The 16,273-nt window shown below is 40.7% G+C and overlaps 15 non-coding genes across 15 annotated transcripts; all 15 read left to right on the top strand.

Moving 5' to 3' along the window:
- Positions 1 to 144: 144 nt before the first annotated feature.
- Positions 145 to 230, top strand: TRNAR-UCU (transfer RNA arginine (anticodon UCU)). Its single transcript is given in 2 exon segments — positions 145 to 181; positions 195 to 230. It is a non-coding gene; the product is annotated as a tRNA-Arg (tRNA).
- An 894-nt stretch (positions 231 to 1,124) lies between these two features.
- TRNAR-UCU (transfer RNA arginine (anticodon UCU)) lies at positions 1,125 to 1,210 on the top strand. The gene is given in 2 exon segments: positions 1,125 to 1,161; positions 1,175 to 1,210. It is a non-coding gene; the product is annotated as a tRNA-Arg (tRNA).
- Positions 1,211 to 4,067: 2,857 nt separating this feature from the next.
- On the top strand, positions 4,068 to 4,153 carry TRNAR-UCU (transfer RNA arginine (anticodon UCU)). The gene is given in 2 exon segments: positions 4,068 to 4,104; positions 4,118 to 4,153. It is a non-coding gene; the product is annotated as a tRNA-Arg (tRNA).
- Positions 4,154 to 5,049: 896 nt separating this feature from the next.
- On the top strand, positions 5,050 to 5,135 carry TRNAR-UCU (transfer RNA arginine (anticodon UCU)). Its single transcript is given in 2 exon segments — positions 5,050 to 5,086; positions 5,100 to 5,135. It is a non-coding gene; the product is annotated as a tRNA-Arg (tRNA).
- Positions 5,136 to 6,029: 894 nt separating this feature from the next.
- Positions 6,030 to 6,115, top strand: TRNAR-UCU (transfer RNA arginine (anticodon UCU)). The gene is given in 2 exon segments: positions 6,030 to 6,066; positions 6,080 to 6,115. It is a non-coding gene; the product is annotated as a tRNA-Arg (tRNA).
- An 895-nt stretch (positions 6,116 to 7,010) lies between these two features.
- TRNAR-UCU (transfer RNA arginine (anticodon UCU)) lies at positions 7,011 to 7,096 on the top strand. Its single transcript is given in 2 exon segments — positions 7,011 to 7,047; positions 7,061 to 7,096. It is a non-coding gene; the product is annotated as a tRNA-Arg (tRNA).
- An 896-nt stretch (positions 7,097 to 7,992) lies between these two features.
- TRNAR-UCU (transfer RNA arginine (anticodon UCU)) lies at positions 7,993 to 8,078 on the top strand. The gene is given in 2 exon segments: positions 7,993 to 8,029; positions 8,043 to 8,078. It is a non-coding gene; the product is annotated as a tRNA-Arg (tRNA).
- Positions 8,079 to 8,972: 894 nt separating this feature from the next.
- Positions 8,973 to 9,058, top strand: TRNAR-UCU (transfer RNA arginine (anticodon UCU)). The gene is given in 2 exon segments: positions 8,973 to 9,009; positions 9,023 to 9,058. It is a non-coding gene; the product is annotated as a tRNA-Arg (tRNA).
- An 894-nt stretch (positions 9,059 to 9,952) lies between these two features.
- TRNAR-UCU (transfer RNA arginine (anticodon UCU)) lies at positions 9,953 to 10,038 on the top strand. The gene is given in 2 exon segments: positions 9,953 to 9,989; positions 10,003 to 10,038. It is a non-coding gene; the product is annotated as a tRNA-Arg (tRNA).
- An 896-nt stretch (positions 10,039 to 10,934) lies between these two features.
- On the top strand, positions 10,935 to 11,020 carry TRNAR-UCU (transfer RNA arginine (anticodon UCU)). The gene is given in 2 exon segments: positions 10,935 to 10,971; positions 10,985 to 11,020. It is a non-coding gene; the product is annotated as a tRNA-Arg (tRNA).
- Positions 11,021 to 11,914: 894 nt separating this feature from the next.
- On the top strand, positions 11,915 to 12,000 carry TRNAR-UCU (transfer RNA arginine (anticodon UCU)). The gene is given in 2 exon segments: positions 11,915 to 11,951; positions 11,965 to 12,000. It is a non-coding gene; the product is annotated as a tRNA-Arg (tRNA).
- An 896-nt stretch (positions 12,001 to 12,896) lies between these two features.
- On the top strand, positions 12,897 to 12,982 carry TRNAR-UCU (transfer RNA arginine (anticodon UCU)). Its single transcript is given in 2 exon segments — positions 12,897 to 12,933; positions 12,947 to 12,982. It is a non-coding gene; the product is annotated as a tRNA-Arg (tRNA).
- Positions 12,983 to 13,876: 894 nt separating this feature from the next.
- On the top strand, positions 13,877 to 13,962 carry TRNAR-UCU (transfer RNA arginine (anticodon UCU)). The gene is given in 2 exon segments: positions 13,877 to 13,913; positions 13,927 to 13,962. It is a non-coding gene; the product is annotated as a tRNA-Arg (tRNA).
- An 893-nt stretch (positions 13,963 to 14,855) lies between these two features.
- On the top strand, positions 14,856 to 14,941 carry TRNAR-UCU (transfer RNA arginine (anticodon UCU)). The gene is given in 2 exon segments: positions 14,856 to 14,892; positions 14,906 to 14,941. It is a non-coding gene; the product is annotated as a tRNA-Arg (tRNA).
- Positions 14,942 to 15,835: 894 nt separating this feature from the next.
- Positions 15,836 to 15,921, top strand: TRNAR-UCU (transfer RNA arginine (anticodon UCU)). Its single transcript is given in 2 exon segments — positions 15,836 to 15,872; positions 15,886 to 15,921. It is a non-coding gene; the product is annotated as a tRNA-Arg (tRNA).
- Positions 15,922 to 16,273: the final 352 nt, after the last annotated feature.

The raw sequence follows: 16,273 nt of genomic DNA, 5'->3' as shown, positions 1-16,273 counted from the left end.
TTTGGGAGATAGCCAGATGCTGTACTCTTTCTTCTTATATAACAAAAAGGTAGCCTGCATACATCCTGAAATGCCACGAACAAATGGGTAAAAGCAGATATTTTTCATTTGAAGGTGCCTGGCAAAAATAGTCAGTGCAAGCTCGGCTCTGTGGCGCAATGGATAGCGCATTGGACTTCTAGTGAAATGTAGGCATTCAAAGGTTGTGGGTTCAAGTCCCACCAGAGTCACATTTTAAACTGGAAACCGAAGCCGTGTTACCTAAAAGATGCTGAAAGTGCACCAAAGATGGCCCTCAAAAGTCCATCCCTGGAAACTTGTCTGCTGCAACACAGACTAAGCTCTTCATGGAAAGGAGTAAACAGTTCACCTTCACCAGCACAGTTTGTAACCACCTCATCAACTAATGACACACAATTAATCAACTAAGAGAATGAAAGCGTGCCAAGTCTTGCCTTCCATAACCAACAAACTTGGTTTTCACTAATGATAAATCTAGCTTTGTTCCTAAATTTAAACAACAAGCCGCCCTTGAGATTCCATAGGGACATCATTGAAGAATATCCCATCAAGGGCTTCATTCCTAAAATGTATATCTTCTCCAGATGTAGTATGCAAAGCAAGCTGCATGAGCATTGTTGTGCAGCACAAAGGATATCACCTTGGACGTGCAAACAAATTCACATTTTGAAATGTGGAGCGTCTCAGTTCCTGAAGCATTCATGATGGGTTTTTTTAATGAGTGGCACCAATTTCATTAAATGAAACAAAAGAAGTGGATTTGAGAGGTCAGATGTTGGTAAGTACAACCATCTCTGCTGCTGAGTGTTGAAAGTTTAGCAGGTTACAGGTAGTAGACTCAGAAAGTTTTTGATTTTTCTTAGAAATCTAGAAGACGGGTTGTGATGATAGCTTGTTATGTAATGAAACAGGTGTTTGATGAGAGTGAGATGGGACTGCTGAAATAATCCAGAGTAACATTTGGGAGATAGCCAGATGCTGTACTCTTACTTCTTATATAACAAAAAGGTAGCCTGCATACATCCTGAAATGCAACGAACAAATGGGTAAAAGCAGATATTTTTCATTTGAAGGTGCCTGGCAAAAACAGGCAGTGCAAGCTCGGCTCTGTGGCGCAATGGATAGCGCATTGGACTTCTAGTGAAATGTAGGCATTCAAAGGTTGTGGGTTCGAGTCCCACCAGAGTCGCATTTTAAACTGGAAACCGAAGCCGTGTTACCTAAAAGATGCTGAAAGTGCACCAAAGATGGCCCTCAAGAGTCCATCCCTGGAAACTTGTCTGCTGCAACACAGACTAAGCTCTTCATGGAAAGGAGTAAACAGTTCACCTTCACCAGCACAGTTTGTAACCACCTCATCAACTAATGACACACAATTAATCAACTAACAGAATGAAAGCGTGCCAAGTCTTGCCTTCCATAACCAACAAACTTGTTTTTCGCTAATGATAAATCTAGCTTTGTTCCTAAATTTAAACAACAAGCCGCCCTTGAGATTCCTTAGGGACATCATTTAAGAATATCCCATCAAGGGCTTCATTCCTAAAATGTATATCTTCTCCAGATGTAGTATGCAAAGCAAGCTGCATGAGCATTGTTGTGCAGCACAAAGGATATCACCTTGGACGTGCAAACAAATTCACATTTTGAAATGTGGAGCGTCTCAGTTCCTGAAGCATTCATGATGGGTTTTTTTTAATGAGTGGCACCAATTTCATTAAATGAAACAAAAGAAGTGGATTTGAGAGGTCAGATGTTGGTAAGTACAACCATCTCTGCTGCTGAGTATTGGAAGTTTAGCAGGTTACAGGTAGTAGACTCAGAAAGTTTTTGATTTTTCTTAGAAATCTAGAAGACGGGTTGTGATGATAGCTTGTTATGTAATGAAACAGGTGTTTGATGAGAGTGAGATGGGACTGCTGAAATAATCCAGAGTAACATTTGGGAGATAGCCAGATGCTGTACTCTTTCTTCTTATATAACAAAAAGGTAGCCTGCATACATCCTGAAATGCCACGAACAAATGGGTAAAAGCAGATATTTTTCATTTGAAGGTGCCTGGCAAAAACTATCAGTGCAAGCTCGGCTCTGTGGCGCAATGGATAGCGCATTGGACTTCTAGTAAAATATAGGCATTCAAATGTTGTGGATTTGAGTCCCACCAGAGTCGCATTTTAAACTGGAAACTGAAGCCGTGTTACCTAAAAGATGCTGAAAGTGCACCGAAGATGGCCCTCAAAAGTCCATCCCTGGAAACTTGTCTGCTGCAACACAGACTAAGCTCTTCATGGAAAGGAGTAAACAGTTCACCTTCACCAGCACAGTTTGTAACCACCTCATCAACTAATGACACACAATTAATCAACTAAGAGAATGAAAGCGTGCCAAGTCTTGCCTTCCATAACCAACAAACTTGGTTTTCACTAATGATAAATCTAGCTTTGTTCCTAAATTTAAACAACAAGCCGCCCTTGAGATTCCATAGGGACATCATTTAAGAATATCCCATCAAGGGCTTCATTCCTAAAATGTATATCTTCTCCAGATGTAGTATGCAAAGCAAGCTGCATGAGCATTGTTGTGCAGCACAAAGGATATCACCTTGGACGTGCAAACAAATTCACATTTTGAAATGTGGAGCGTCTCAGTTCCTGAAGCATTCATGATGGGTTTTTTTTAATGAGTGGCACCAATTTCATTAAATGAAACAAAAGAAGTGGATTTGAGAGGTCAGATGTTGGTAAGTACAACCATCTCTGCTGCTGAGTATTGAAAGTTTAGCAGGTTACAGGTAGTAGACTCAGAAAGTTTTTGATTTTTCTTAGAAATCTAGAAGACGGGTTGTGATGATAGCTTGTTATGTAATGAAACAGGTGTTTGATGAGAGTGAGATGGGACTGCTGAAATAATCCAGAGTAACATTTGGGAGATAGCCAGATGCTGTACTCTTTCTTCTTATATAACAAAAAGGTAGCCTGCATACATCCTGAAATGCCACGAACAAATGGGTAAAAGCAGATATTTTTCATTTGAAGGTGCCTGGCAAAAACAGTCAGTGCAAGCTCGGCTCTGTGGCGCAATGGATAGCGCATTGGACTTCTAGTGAAATGTAGGCATTCAAATGTTGTGGATTTGAGTCCCACCAGAGTGGCATTTTAAACTGGAAACTGAAGCCGTGTTACCTAAAAGATGCTGAAAGTGCACCGAAGATGGCCCTCAAAAGTCCATCCCTGGAAACTTGTCTGCTGCAACACAGACTAAGCTCTTCATGGAAAGGAGTAAACAGTTCACCTTCACCAGCACAGTTTGTAACCACCTCATCAACTAATGACACACAATTAATCAACTAAGAGAATGAAAGCGTGCCAAGTCTTGCCTTCCATAACCAACAAACTTGGTTTTCGCTAATGATAAATCTAGCTGTGTTCCTAAATTTTAACAACAAGCCGCCCTTGAGATTCCATAGGGACATCATTGAAGAATATCCCATCAAGGGCTTCATTCCTAAAATGTATATCTTCTCCAGATGTAGTATGCAAAGCAAGCTGCATGAGCATTGTTATGCAGCACAAAGGATATCACCTTGGACGTGCAAACAAATTCACATTTTGAAATGTGGAGCGTCTCAGTTCCTGAAGCATTCATGATGGGTTTTTTTTAATGAGTGGCACCAATTTCATTAAATGAAACAAAAGAAGTGGATTTGAGAGGTCAGATGTTGGTAAGTACAACCATCTCTGCTGCTGAGTATTGAAAGTTTAGCAGGTTACAGGTAGTAGACTATGAAAGTTTTTGATTTTTCTTAGAAATCTAGAAGACGGGTTGTGATGATAGCTTGTTATGTAATGAAACAGGTGTTTGATGAGAGTGAGATGGGACTGCTGAAATAATCCAGAGTAACATTTGGGAGATAGCCAGATGCTGTACTCTTTCTTCTTATATAACAAAAAGGTAGCCTGCATACATCCTGAAATGCAACGAACAAATGGGTAAAAGCAGATATTTTTCATTTGAAGGTGCCTGGCAAAAACAAGCAGTGCAAGCTTGGCTCTGTGGCGCAATGGATAGCGCATTGGACTTCTAGTGAAATGTAGGCATTCAAAGGTTGTGGGTTCGAGTCCCACCAGAGTCGCATTTTAAACTGGAATCCGAAGCCGTGTTACCTAAAAGATGCTGAAAGTGCACCGAAGATGGCCCTCAAAAGTCCATCCCTGGAAACTTGTCTGCTGCAACACAGACTAAGCTCTTCATGGAAAGGAGTAAACAGTTCACCTTCACCAGCACAGTTTGTAACCACCTCATCAACTAATGACACACAATTAATCAACAAAGAGAATGAAAGCGTGCCAAGTCTTGCCTTCCATAACCAACAAACTTGGTTTTCGCTAATGATAAATCTAGCTTTGTTCCTAAATTTAAACAACAAGCCGCCCTTGAGATTCCTTAGGGACATCATTTAAGAATATCCCATCAAGGGCTTCATTCCTAAAATGTATATCTTCTCCAGATGTAGTATGCAAAGCAAGCTGCATGAGCATTGTTGTGCAGCACAAAGGATATCACCTTGGACGTGCAAACAAATTCACATTTTGAAATGTGGAGCGTCTCAGTTCCTGTAAGCATTCATGATGGGTTTTTTTTAATGAGTAGCACCAATTTCATTAAATGAAACAAAAGAAGTGGATTTGAGAGGTCAGATGTTGGTAAGTACAACCATCTCTGCTGCTGAGTATTGAAAGTTTAGCAGGTTACAGGTAGTAGACTCAGAAAGTTTTAGATTTTTCTTAGAAATCTAGAAGACGGGTTGTGATGATAGCTTGTTATGTAATGAAACAGGTGTTTGATGAGAGTGAGATGGGACTGCTGAAATAATCCAGAGTAACATTTGGGAGATAGCCAGATGCTGTACTCTTTCTTCTTATATAACAAAAAGGTAGCCTGCATACATCCTGAAATGCCACGAACAAATGGGTAAAAGCAGATATTTTTCATTTGAAGGTGCCTGGCAAAAACAGTCAGTGCAAGCTCGGCTCTGTGGCGCAATGGATAGTGCGTTGGACTTCTAGTGAAATGTAGGCATTCAAAGGTTGTGGGTTCGAGTCCCACCAGAGTCGCATTTTAAACTGGAAACCGAAGCCGTGTTACCTAAAAGATGCTGAAAGTGCACCGAAGATGGCCCTCAAAAGTCCATCCCTGGAAACTTGTCTGCTGCAACACAGACTAAGCTCTTCATGGAAAGGAGTAAACAGTTCACCTTCACCAGCACAGTTTGTAACCACCTCATCAACTAATGACAAACAATTAATCAACAAAGAGAATGAAAGCGTGCCAAGTCTTGCCTTCCATAACCAACAAACTTGGTTTTCGCTAATGATAAATCTAGCTTTGTTCCTAAATTTAAACAACAAGCCGCCCTTGAGATTCCATAGGGACATCATTTAAGAATATCCCATCAAGGGCTTCATTCCTAAAATGTATATTTTCTCCAGATGTAGTATGCAAAGCAAGCTGCATGAGCATTGTTGTGCAGCACAAAGGATATCACCTTGGACGTGCAAACAAATTCACATTTTGAAATGTGGAGCGTCTCAGTTCCTGAAGCATTCATGATGGGTTTTTTTAATGAGTGGCACCAATTTCATTAAATGAAACAAAAGAAGTGGATTTGAGAGGTCAGATGTTGGTAAGTACAACCATCTCTGCTGCTGAGTATTGAAAGTTTAGCAGGTTACAGGTAGTAGACTCAGAAAGTTTTAGATTTTTCTTAGAAATCTAGAAGACGGGTTGTGATGATAGCTTGTTATGTAATGAAACAGGTGTTTGATGAGAGTGAGATGGGACTGCTGAAATAATCCAGAGTAACATTTGGGAGATAGCCAGATGCTGTACTCTTTCTTCTTATATAACAAAAAGGTAGCCTGCATACATCCTGAAATGCCACGAACAAATGGGCAAAAGCAGATATTTTTCATTTGAAGGTGCCTGGCAAAAACAGTCAGTGCAAGCTCGGCTTTGTGGCGCAATGGATAGCGCATTGGACTTCTAGTGAAATGTAGGCATTCAAAGGTTGTGGGTTCGAGTCCCACCAGAGTCGCATTTTAAACTGGAAACCGAAGCCGTGTTACCTAAAAGATGCTGAAAGTGCACCGAAGATGGCCCTCAAAAGTCCATCCCTGGAAACTTGTCTGCTGCAACACAGACTAAGCTCTTCATGGAAAGGAGTAAACAGTTCACCTTCACCAGCACAGTTTGTAACCACCTCATCAACTAATGACACACAATTAATCAACTAAGAGAATGAAAGCGTGCCAAGTCTTGCCTTCCATAACCAACAAACTTGGTTTTCGCTAATGATAAATCTAGCTGTGTTCCTAAATTTTAACAACAAGCTGCCCTTGAGATTCCATAGGGACATCATTGAAGAATATCCCATCAAGGGCTTCATTCCTAAAATGTATATCTTCTCCAGATGTAGTATGCAAAGCAAGCTGCATGAGCATTGTTATGCAGCACAAAGGATATCACCTTGGACGTGCAAACAAATTCACATTTTGAAATGTGGAGCGTCTCAGTTCCTGAAGCATTCATGATGGGTTTTTTTTAATGAGTGGCACCAATTTCATTAAATGAAACAAAAGAAGTGGATTTGAGAGGTCAGATGTTGGTAAGTACAACCATCTCTGCTGCTGAGTATTGAAAGTTTAGCAGGTTACAGGTAGTAGACTCAGAAAGTTTTTGATTTTTCTTAGAAATCTAGAAGACGGGTTGTGATGATAGCTTGTTATGTAATGAAACAGGTGTTTGATGAGAGTGAGATGGGACTGCTGAAATAATCCAGAGTAACATTTGGGAGATAGCCAGATGCTGTACTCTTTCTTCTTATATAACAAAAAGGTAGCCTGCATACATCCTGAAATGCAACGAACAAATGGGTAAAAGCAGATATTTTTCATTTGAAGGTGCCTGGCAAAAACAAGCAGTGCAAGCTTGGCTCTGTGGTGCAATGGATAGCGCATTGGACTTCTAGTGAAATGTAGGCATTCAAAGGTTGTGGGTTCGAGTCCCACCAGAGTCGCATTTTAAACTGGAATCCGAAGCCGTGTTACCTAAAAGATGCTGAAAGTGCACCGAAGATGGCCCTCAAAAGTCCATCCCTGGAAACTTGTCTGCTGCAACACAGACTAAGCTCTTCATGGAAAGGAGTAAACAGTTCACCTTCACCAGCACAGTTTGTAACCACCTCATCAACTAATGACACACAATTAATCAACAAAGAGAATGAAAGCGTGCCAAGTCTTGCCTTCCATAACCAACAAACTTGGTTTTCGCTAATGATAAATCTAGCTTTGTTCCTAAATTTAAACAACAAGCCGCCCTTGAGATTCCTTAGGGACATCATTTAAGAATATCCCATCAAGGGCTTCATTCCTAAAATGTATATCTTCTCCAGATGTAGTATGCAAAGCAAGCTGCATGAGCATTGTTGTGCAGCACAAAGGATATCACCTTGGACGTGCAAACAAATTCACATTTTGAAATGTGGAGCGTCTCAGTTCCTGTAAGCATTCATGATGGGTTTTTTTTAATGAGTAGCACCAATTTCATTAAATGAAACAAAAGAAGTGGATTTGAGAGGTCAGATGTTGGTAAGTACAACCATCTCTGCTGCTGAGTATTGAAAGTTTAGCAGGTTACAGGTAGTAGACTCAGAAAGTTTTAGATTTTTCTTAGAAATCTAGAAGACGGGTTGTGATGATAGCTTGTTATGTAATGAAACAGGTGTTTGATGAGAGTGAGATGGGACTGCTGAAATAATCCAGAGTAACATTTGGGAGATAGCCAGATGCTGTACTCTTTCTTCTTATATAACAAAAAGGTAGCCTGCATACATCCTGAAATGCCACGAACAAATGGGTAAAAGCAGATATTTTTCATTTGAAGGTGCCTGGCAAAAACAGTCAGTGCAAGCTCGGCTCTGTGGCGCAATGGATAGTGCGTTGGACTTCTAGTGAAATGTAGGCATTCAAAGGTTGTGGGTTCGAGTCCCACCAGAGTCGCATTTTAAACTGGAAACCGAAGCCGTGTTACCTAAAAGATGCTGAAAGTGCACCGAAGATGGCCCTCAAAAGTCCATCCCTGGAATCTTGTCTGCTGCAACACAGACTAAGCTCTTCATGGAAAGGAGTAAACAGTTCACCTTCACCAGCACAGTTTGTAACCACCTCATCAACTAATGACACACAATTAATCAACAAAGAGAATGAAAGCGTGCCAAGTCTTGCCTTCCATAACCAACAAACTTGGTTTTCGCTAATGATAAATCTAGCTTTGTTCCTAAATTTAAACAACAAGCCGCCCTTGAGATTCCATAGGGACATCATTTAAGAATATCCCATCAAGGGCTTCATTCCTAAAATGTATATTTTCTCCAGATGTAGTATGCAAAGCAAGCTGCATGAGCATTGTTGTGCAGCACAAAGGATATCACCTTGGACGTGCAAACAAATTCACATTTTGAAATGTGGAGCGTCTCAGTTCCTGAAGCATTCATGATGGGTTTTTTTAATGAGTGGCACCAATTTCATTAAATGAAACAAAAGAAGTGGATTTGAGAGGTCAGATGTTGGTAAGTACAACCATCTCTGCTGCTGAGTATTGAAAGTTTAGCAGGTTACAGGTAGTAGACTCAGAAAGTTTTTGATTTTTCTTAGAAATCTAGAAGACGGGTTGTGATGATAGCTTGTTATGTAATGAAACAGGTGTTTGATGAGAGTGAGATGGGACTGCTGAAATAATCCAGAGTAACATTTGGGAGATAGCCAGATGCTGTACTCTTTCTTATTATATAACAAAAAGGTAGCCTGCATACATCCTGAAATGCCACGAACAAATGGGTAAAAGCAGATATTTTTCATTTGAAGGTGCCTGGCAAAAACAGTCAGTGCAAGCTCGGCTCTGTGGCGCAATGGATAGCGCGTTGGACTTCTAGTGAAATGTAGGCATTCAAAGGTTGTGGGTTCGAGTCCCACCAGAGTCGCATTTTAAACTGGAAACCGAAGCCGTGTTACCTAAAAGATGCTGAAAGTGCACCGAAGATGGCCCTCAAAAGTCCATCCCTGGAAACTTGTCTGCTGCAACACAGACTAAGCTCTTCATGGAAAGGAGTAAACAGTTCACCTTCACCAGCACAGTTTGTAACCACCTCATCAACTAATGACACACAATTAATCAACAAAGAGAATGAAAGCGTGCCAAGTCTTGCCTTCCATAACCAACAAACTTGGTTTTCGCTAATGATAAATCTAGCTTTGTTCCTAAATTTAAACAACAAGCCGCCCTTGAGATTCCATAGGGACATCATTTAAGAATATCCCATCAAGGGCTTCATTCCTAAAATGTATATTTTCTCCAGATGTAGTATGCAAAGCAAGCTGCATGAGCATTGTTGTGCAGCACAAAGGATATCACCTTGGACGTGCAAACAAATTCACATTTTGAAATGTGGAGCGTCTCAGTTCCTGAAGCATTCATGATGGGTTTTTTTAATGAGTGGCACCAATTTCATTAAATGAAACAAAAGAAGTGGATTTGAGAGGTCAGATGTTGGTAAGTACAACCATCTGTGCTGCTGAGTGTTGAAAGTTTAGCAGGTTACAGGTAGTAGACTCAGAAAGTTTTTGATTTTTCTTAGAAATCTAGAAGACGGGTTGTGATGATAGCTTGTTATGTAATGAAACAGGTGTTTGATGAGAGTGAGATGGGACTGCTGAAATAATCCAGAGTAACATTTGGGAGATAGCCAGATGCTGTACTCTTTCTTCTTATATAACAAAAAGGTAGCCTGCATACATCCTGAAATGCAACGAACAAATGGGTAAAAGCAGATATTTTTCATTTGAAGGTGCCTGGCAAAAACAGGCAGTGCAAGCTCGGCTCTGTGGCGCAATGGATAGCGCATTGGACTTCTAGTGAAATGTAGGCATTCAAAGGTTGTGGGTTCGAGTCCCACCAGAGTCGCATTTTAAACTGGAAACCGAAGCCGTGTTACGTAAAAGATGCTGAAAGTGCACCAAAGATGGCCCTCAAGAGTCCATCCCTGGAAACTTGTCTGCTGCAACACAGACTAAGCTCTTCATGGAAAGGAGTAAACAGTTCACCTTCACCAGCACAGTTTGTAACCACCTCATCAACTAATGACACACAATTAATCAACTAACAGAATGAAAGCGTGCCAAGTCTTGCCTTCCATAACCAACAAACTTGGTTTTCGCTAATGATAAATCTAGCTTTGTTCCTAAATTTAAACAACAAGCCGCCCTTGAGATTCCTTAGGGACATCATTTAAGAATATCCCATCAAGGGCTTCATTCCTAAAATGTATATCTTCTCCAGATGTAGTATGCAAAGCAAGCTGCATGAGCATTGTTGTGCAGCACAAAGGATATCACCTTGGACGTGCAAACAAATTCACATTTTGAAATGTGGAGCGTCTCAGTTCCTGTAAGCATTCATGATGGGTTTTTTTTAATGAGTAGCACCAATTTCATTAAATGAAACAAAAGAAGTGGATTTGAGAGGTCAGATGTTGGTAAGTACAACCATCTCTGCTGCTGAGTATTGAAAGTTTAGCAGGTTACAGGTAGTAGACTCAGAAAGTTTTAGATTTTTCTTAGAAATCTAGAAGACGGGTTGTGATGATAGCTTGTTATGTAATGAAACAGGTGTTTGATGAGAGTGAGATGGGACTGCTGAAATAATCCAGAGTAACATTTGGGAGATAGCCAGATGCTGTACTCTTTCTTATTATATAACAAAAAGGTAGCCTGCATACATCCTGAAATGCCACGAACAAATGGGTAAAAGCAGATATTTTTCATTTGAAGGTGCCTGGCAAAAACAGTCAGTGCAAGCTCGGCTCTGTGGCGCAATGGATAGCGCGTTGGACTTCTAGTGAAATGTAGGCATTCAAAGGTTGTGGGTTCGAGTCCCACCAGAGTCGCATTTTAAACTGGAAACCGAAGCCGTGTTACCTAAAAGATGCTGAAAGTGCACCGAAGATGGCCCTCAAAAGTCCATCCCTGGAAACTTGTCTGCTGCAACACAGACTAAGCTCTTCATGGAAAGGAGTAAACAGTTCACCTTCACCAGCACAGTTTGTAACCACCTCATCAACTAATGACACACAATTAATCAACAAAGAGAATGAAAGCGTGCCAAGTCTTGCCTTCCATAACCAACAAACTTGGTTTTCGCTAATGATAAATCTAGCTTTGTTCCTAAATTTAAACAACAAGCCGCCCTTGAGATTCCATAGGGACATCATTTAAGAATATCCCATCAAGGGCTTCATTCCTAAAATGTATATTTTCTCCAGATGTAGTATGCAAAGCAAGCTGCATGAGCATTGTTGTGCAGCACAAAGGATATCACCTTGGACGTGCAAACAAATTCACATTTTGAAATGTGGAGCGTCTCAGTTCCTGAAGCATTCATGATGGTTTTTGTTAATGAGTGGCACCAATTTCATTAAATGAAACAAAAGAAGTGGATTTGAGAGGTCAGATGTTGGTAAGTACAACCATCTCTGCTGCTGAGTGTTGAAAGTTTAGCAGGTTACAGGTAGTAGACTCAGAAAGTTTTTGATTTTTCTTAGAAATCTAGAAGATGGGTTGTGATGATAGCTTGTTATGTAATGAAACAGGTGTTTGATGAGAGTGAGATGGGACTGCTGAAATAATCCAGAGTAACATTTGGGAGATAGCCAGATGCTGTACTCTTTCTTCTTATATAACAAAAAGGTAGCCTGCATACATCCTGAAATGCAACGAACAAATGGGTAAAAGCAGATATTTTTCATTTGAAGGTGCCTGGCAAAAACAAGCAGTGCAAGCTCGGCTCTGTGGCGCAATGGATAGCGCATTGGACTTCTAGTGAAATGTAGGCATTCAAAGGTTGTGGGTTCGAGTCCCACCAGAGTCGCATTTTAAACTGGAAACCGAAGCCGTGTTACCTAAAAGATGCTGAAAGTGCACCAAAGATGGCCCTCAAGAGTCCATCCCTGGAAACTTGTCTGCTGCAACACAGACTAAGCTCTTCATGGAAAGGAGTAAACAGTTCACCTTCACCAGCACAGTTTGTAACCACCTCATCAACTAATGACACACAATTAATCAACTAAGAGAATGAAAGCGTGCCAAGTCTTGCCTTCCATAACCAACAAACTTGGTTTTCGCTAATGATAAATCTAGCTTTGTTCCTAAATTTAAACAACAAGCCGCCCTTGAGATTCCTTAGGGACATCATTTAAGAATATCCCGTCAAGGGCTTCATTCCTAAAATGTATATCTTCTCCAGATGTAGTATGCAAAGCAAGCTGCATGAGCATTGTTGTGCAGCACAAAGGATATCACCTTGGACGTGCAAACAAATTCACATTTTGAAATGTGGAGCGTCTCAGTTCCTGTAAGCATTCATGATGGGTTTTTTTTAATGAGTAGCACCAATTTCATTAAATGAAACAAAAGAAGTGGATTTGAGAGGTCAGATGTTGGTAAGTACAACCATCTCTGCTGCTGAGTATTGAAAGTTTAGCAGGTTACAGGTAGTAGACTCAGAAAGTTTTAGATTTTTCTTAGAAATCTAGAAGACGGGTTGTGATGATAGCTTGTTATGTAATGAAACAGGTGTTTGATGAGAGTGAGATGGGACTGCTGAAATAATCCAGAGTAACATTTGGGAGATAGCCAGATGCTGTACTCTTTCTTCTTATATAACAAAAAGGTAGCCTGCATACATCCTGAAATGCCACGAACAAATGGGTAAAAGCAGATATTTTTCATTTGAAGGTGCCTGGCAAAAACAGTCAGTGCAAGCTCGGCTCTGTGGCGCAATGGATAGCGCGTTGGACTTCTAGTGAAATGTAGGCATTCAAAGGTTGTGGGTTCGAGTCCCACCAGAGTCGCATTTTAAACTGGAAACCGAAGCCGTGTTACCTAAAAGATGCTGAAAGTGCACCGAAGATGGCCCTCAAAAGTCCATCCCTGGAAACTTGTCTGCTGCAACACAGACTAAGCTCTTCATGGAAAGGAGTAAACAGTTCACCTTCACCAGCACAGTTTGTAACCACCTCATCAACTAATGACACACAATTAATCAACAAAGAGAATGAAAGCGTGCCAAGTCTTGCCTTCCATAACCAGCAAACTTGGTTTTCGCTAATGATAAATCTAGCTTTGTTCCTAAATTTAAACAACAAGCCGCCCTTGAGATTCCATAGGGACATCATTTAAGAATATCCCATCAAGGGCTTCATTCCTAAAATGTATATTTTCTCCAGATGTAGTATGCAAAGCAAGCTGCATGAGCATTGTTGTGCAGCACAAAGGATATCACCTTGGACGTGCAAACAAATTCACATTTTGAAATGTGGAGCGTCTCAGTTCCTGAAGCATTCATGATGGGTTTTTTTAATGAGTGGCACCAATTTCATTAAATGAAACAAAAGAAGTGGATTTGAGAGGTCAGATGTTGGTAAGTACAACCATCTCTGCTGCTGAGTATTGAAAGTTTAGCAGGTTACAGGTAGCAGACTCAGAAAGTTTTTGATTTTTCTTAGAAATCTAGAAGACGGGTTGTGATGATAGCTTGTTATGTAATGAAACAGGTGTTTGATGAGAGTGAGATGGGACTGCTGAAATAATCCAGAGTAACATTTGGGAGATAGCCAGATGCTGTACTCTTTCTTCTTATATAACAAAAAGGTAGCCTGCATACATCCTGAAATGCAACGAACAAATGGGTAAAAGCAGATATTTTTCATTTGAAGGTGCCTGGCAAAAACAAGCAGTGCAAGCTTGGCTCTGTGGCGCAATGGATAGCGCATTGGACTTCTAGTGAAATGTAGGCATTCAAAGGTTGTGGGTTCGAGTCCCACCAGAGTCGCATTTTAAACTGGAATCCGAAGCCGTGTTACCTAAAAGATGCTGAAAGTGCACCGAAGATGGCCCTCAAAAGTCCATCCCTGGAAACTTGTCTGCTGCAACACAGACTAAGCTCTTCATGGAAAGGAGTAAACAGTTCACCTTCACCAGCACAGTTTGTAACCACCTCATCAACTAATGACACACAATTAATCAACAAAGAGAATGAAAGCGTGCCAAGTCTTGCCTTCCATAACCAACAAACTTGGTTTTCGCTAATGATAAATCTAGCTTTGTTCCTAAATTTAAACAACAAGCCGCCCTTGAGATTCCATAGGGACATCATTTAAGAATATCCCATCAAGGGCTTCATTCCTAAAATGTATATTTTCTCCAGATGTAGTATGCAAAGCAAGCTGCATGAGCATTGTTGTGCAGCACAAAGGATATCACCTTGGACGTGCAAACAAATTCACATTTTGAAATGTGGAGCGTCTCAGTTCCTGAAGCATTCATGATGGGTTTTTTTAATGAGTGGCACCAATTTCATTAAATGAAACAAAAGAAGTGGATTTGAGAGGTCAGATGTTGGTAAGTACAACCATCTCTGCTGCTGAGTGTTGAAAGTTTAGCAGGTTACAGGTAGTAGACTCAGAAAGTTTTTGATTTTTCTTAGAAATCTAGAAGACGGGTTGTGATGATAGCTTGTTATGTAATGAAACAGGTGTTTGATGAGAGTGAGATGGGACTGCTGAAATAATCCAGAGTAACATTTGGGAGATAGCCAGATGCTGTACTCTTTCTTCTTATATAACAAAAAGGTAGCCTGCATACATCCTGAAATGCAACGAACAAATGGGTAAAACAGATATTTTTCATTTGAAGGTGCCTGGCAAAAACAGGCAGTGCAAGCTCGGCTCTGTGGTGCAATGGATAGCGCATTGGACTTCTAGTGAAATGTAGGCATTCAAAGGTTGTGGGTTCGAGTCCCACCAGAGTCGCATTTTAAACTGGAAACCGAAGCCGTGTTACCTAAAAGATGCTGAAAGTGCACCAAAGATGGCCCTCAAGAGTCCATCCCTGGAAACTTGTCTGCTGCAACACAGACTAAGCTCTTCATGGAAAGGAGTAAACAGTTCACCTTCACCAGCACAGTTTGTAACCACCTCATCAACTAATGACACACAATTAATCAACAAAGAGAATGAAAGCGTGCCAAGTCTTGCCTTCCATAACCAACAAACTTGGTTTTCGCTAATGATAAATCTAGCTTTGTTCCTAAATTTAAACAACAAGCCGCCCTTGAGATTCCATAGGGACATCATTTAAGAATATCCCATCAAGGGCTTCATTCCTAAAATGTATATTTTCTCCAGATGTAGTATGCAAAGCAAGCTGCATGAGCATTGTTGTGCAGCACAAAGGATATCACCTTGGACGTGCAAACAAATTCACATTTTGAAATGTGGAGCGTCTCAGTTCCTGAAGCATTCATGATGGGTTTTTTTAATGAGTGGCACCAATTTCATTAAATGAAACAAAAGAAGTGGATTTGAGAGGTCAGATGTTGGTAAGTACAACCATCTCTGCTGCTGAGTATTGAAAGTTTAGCAGGTTACAGGTAGTAGACTCAGAAAGTTTTAGATTTTTCTTAGAAATCTAGAAGACGGGTTGTGATGATAGCTTGTTATGTAATGAAACAGGTGTTTGATGAGAGTGAGATGGGACTGCTGAAATAATCCAGAGTAACATTTGGGAGATAGCCAGATGCTGTACTCTTTCTTCTTATATAACAAAAAGGTAGCCTGCATACATCCTGAAATGCCACGAACAAATGGGTAAAAGCAGATATTTTTCATTTGAAGGTGCCTGGCAAAAACAGTCAGTGCAAGCTCGGCTCTGTGGCGCAATGGATAGCGCGTTGGACTTCTAGTGAAATGTAGGCATTCAAAGGTTGTGGGTTCGAGTCCCACCAGAGTCGCATTTTAAACTGGAAACCGAAGCCTTGTTACCTAAAAGATGCTGAAAGTGCACCGAAGATGGCCCTCAAAAGTCCATCCCTGGAAACTTGTCTGCTGCAACACAGACTAAGCTCTTCATGGAAAGGAGTAAACAGTTCACCTTCACCAGCACAGTTTGTAACCACCTCATCAACTAATGACACACAATTAATCAACAAAGAGAATGAAAGCGTGCCAAGTCTTGCCTTCCATAACCAACAAACTTGGTTTTCGCTAATGATAAATCTAGCTTTGTTCCTAAATTTAAACAACAAGCCGCCCTTGAGATTCCATAGGGACATCATTTAAGAATATCCCATCAAGGGCTTCATT

Source organism: Hyperolius riggenbachi, chromosome 8, assembly GCF_040937935.1.
Source record: "Hyperolius riggenbachi isolate aHypRig1 chromosome 8, aHypRig1.pri, whole genome shotgun sequence".
Classification (NCBI taxonomy): domain Eukaryota; kingdom Metazoa; phylum Chordata; class Amphibia; order Anura; family Hyperoliidae; genus Hyperolius; species Hyperolius riggenbachi.
Note: the sequence above shows the minus strand (reverse complement) of the source record. Positions and strands in the feature narration are given on the sequence as shown.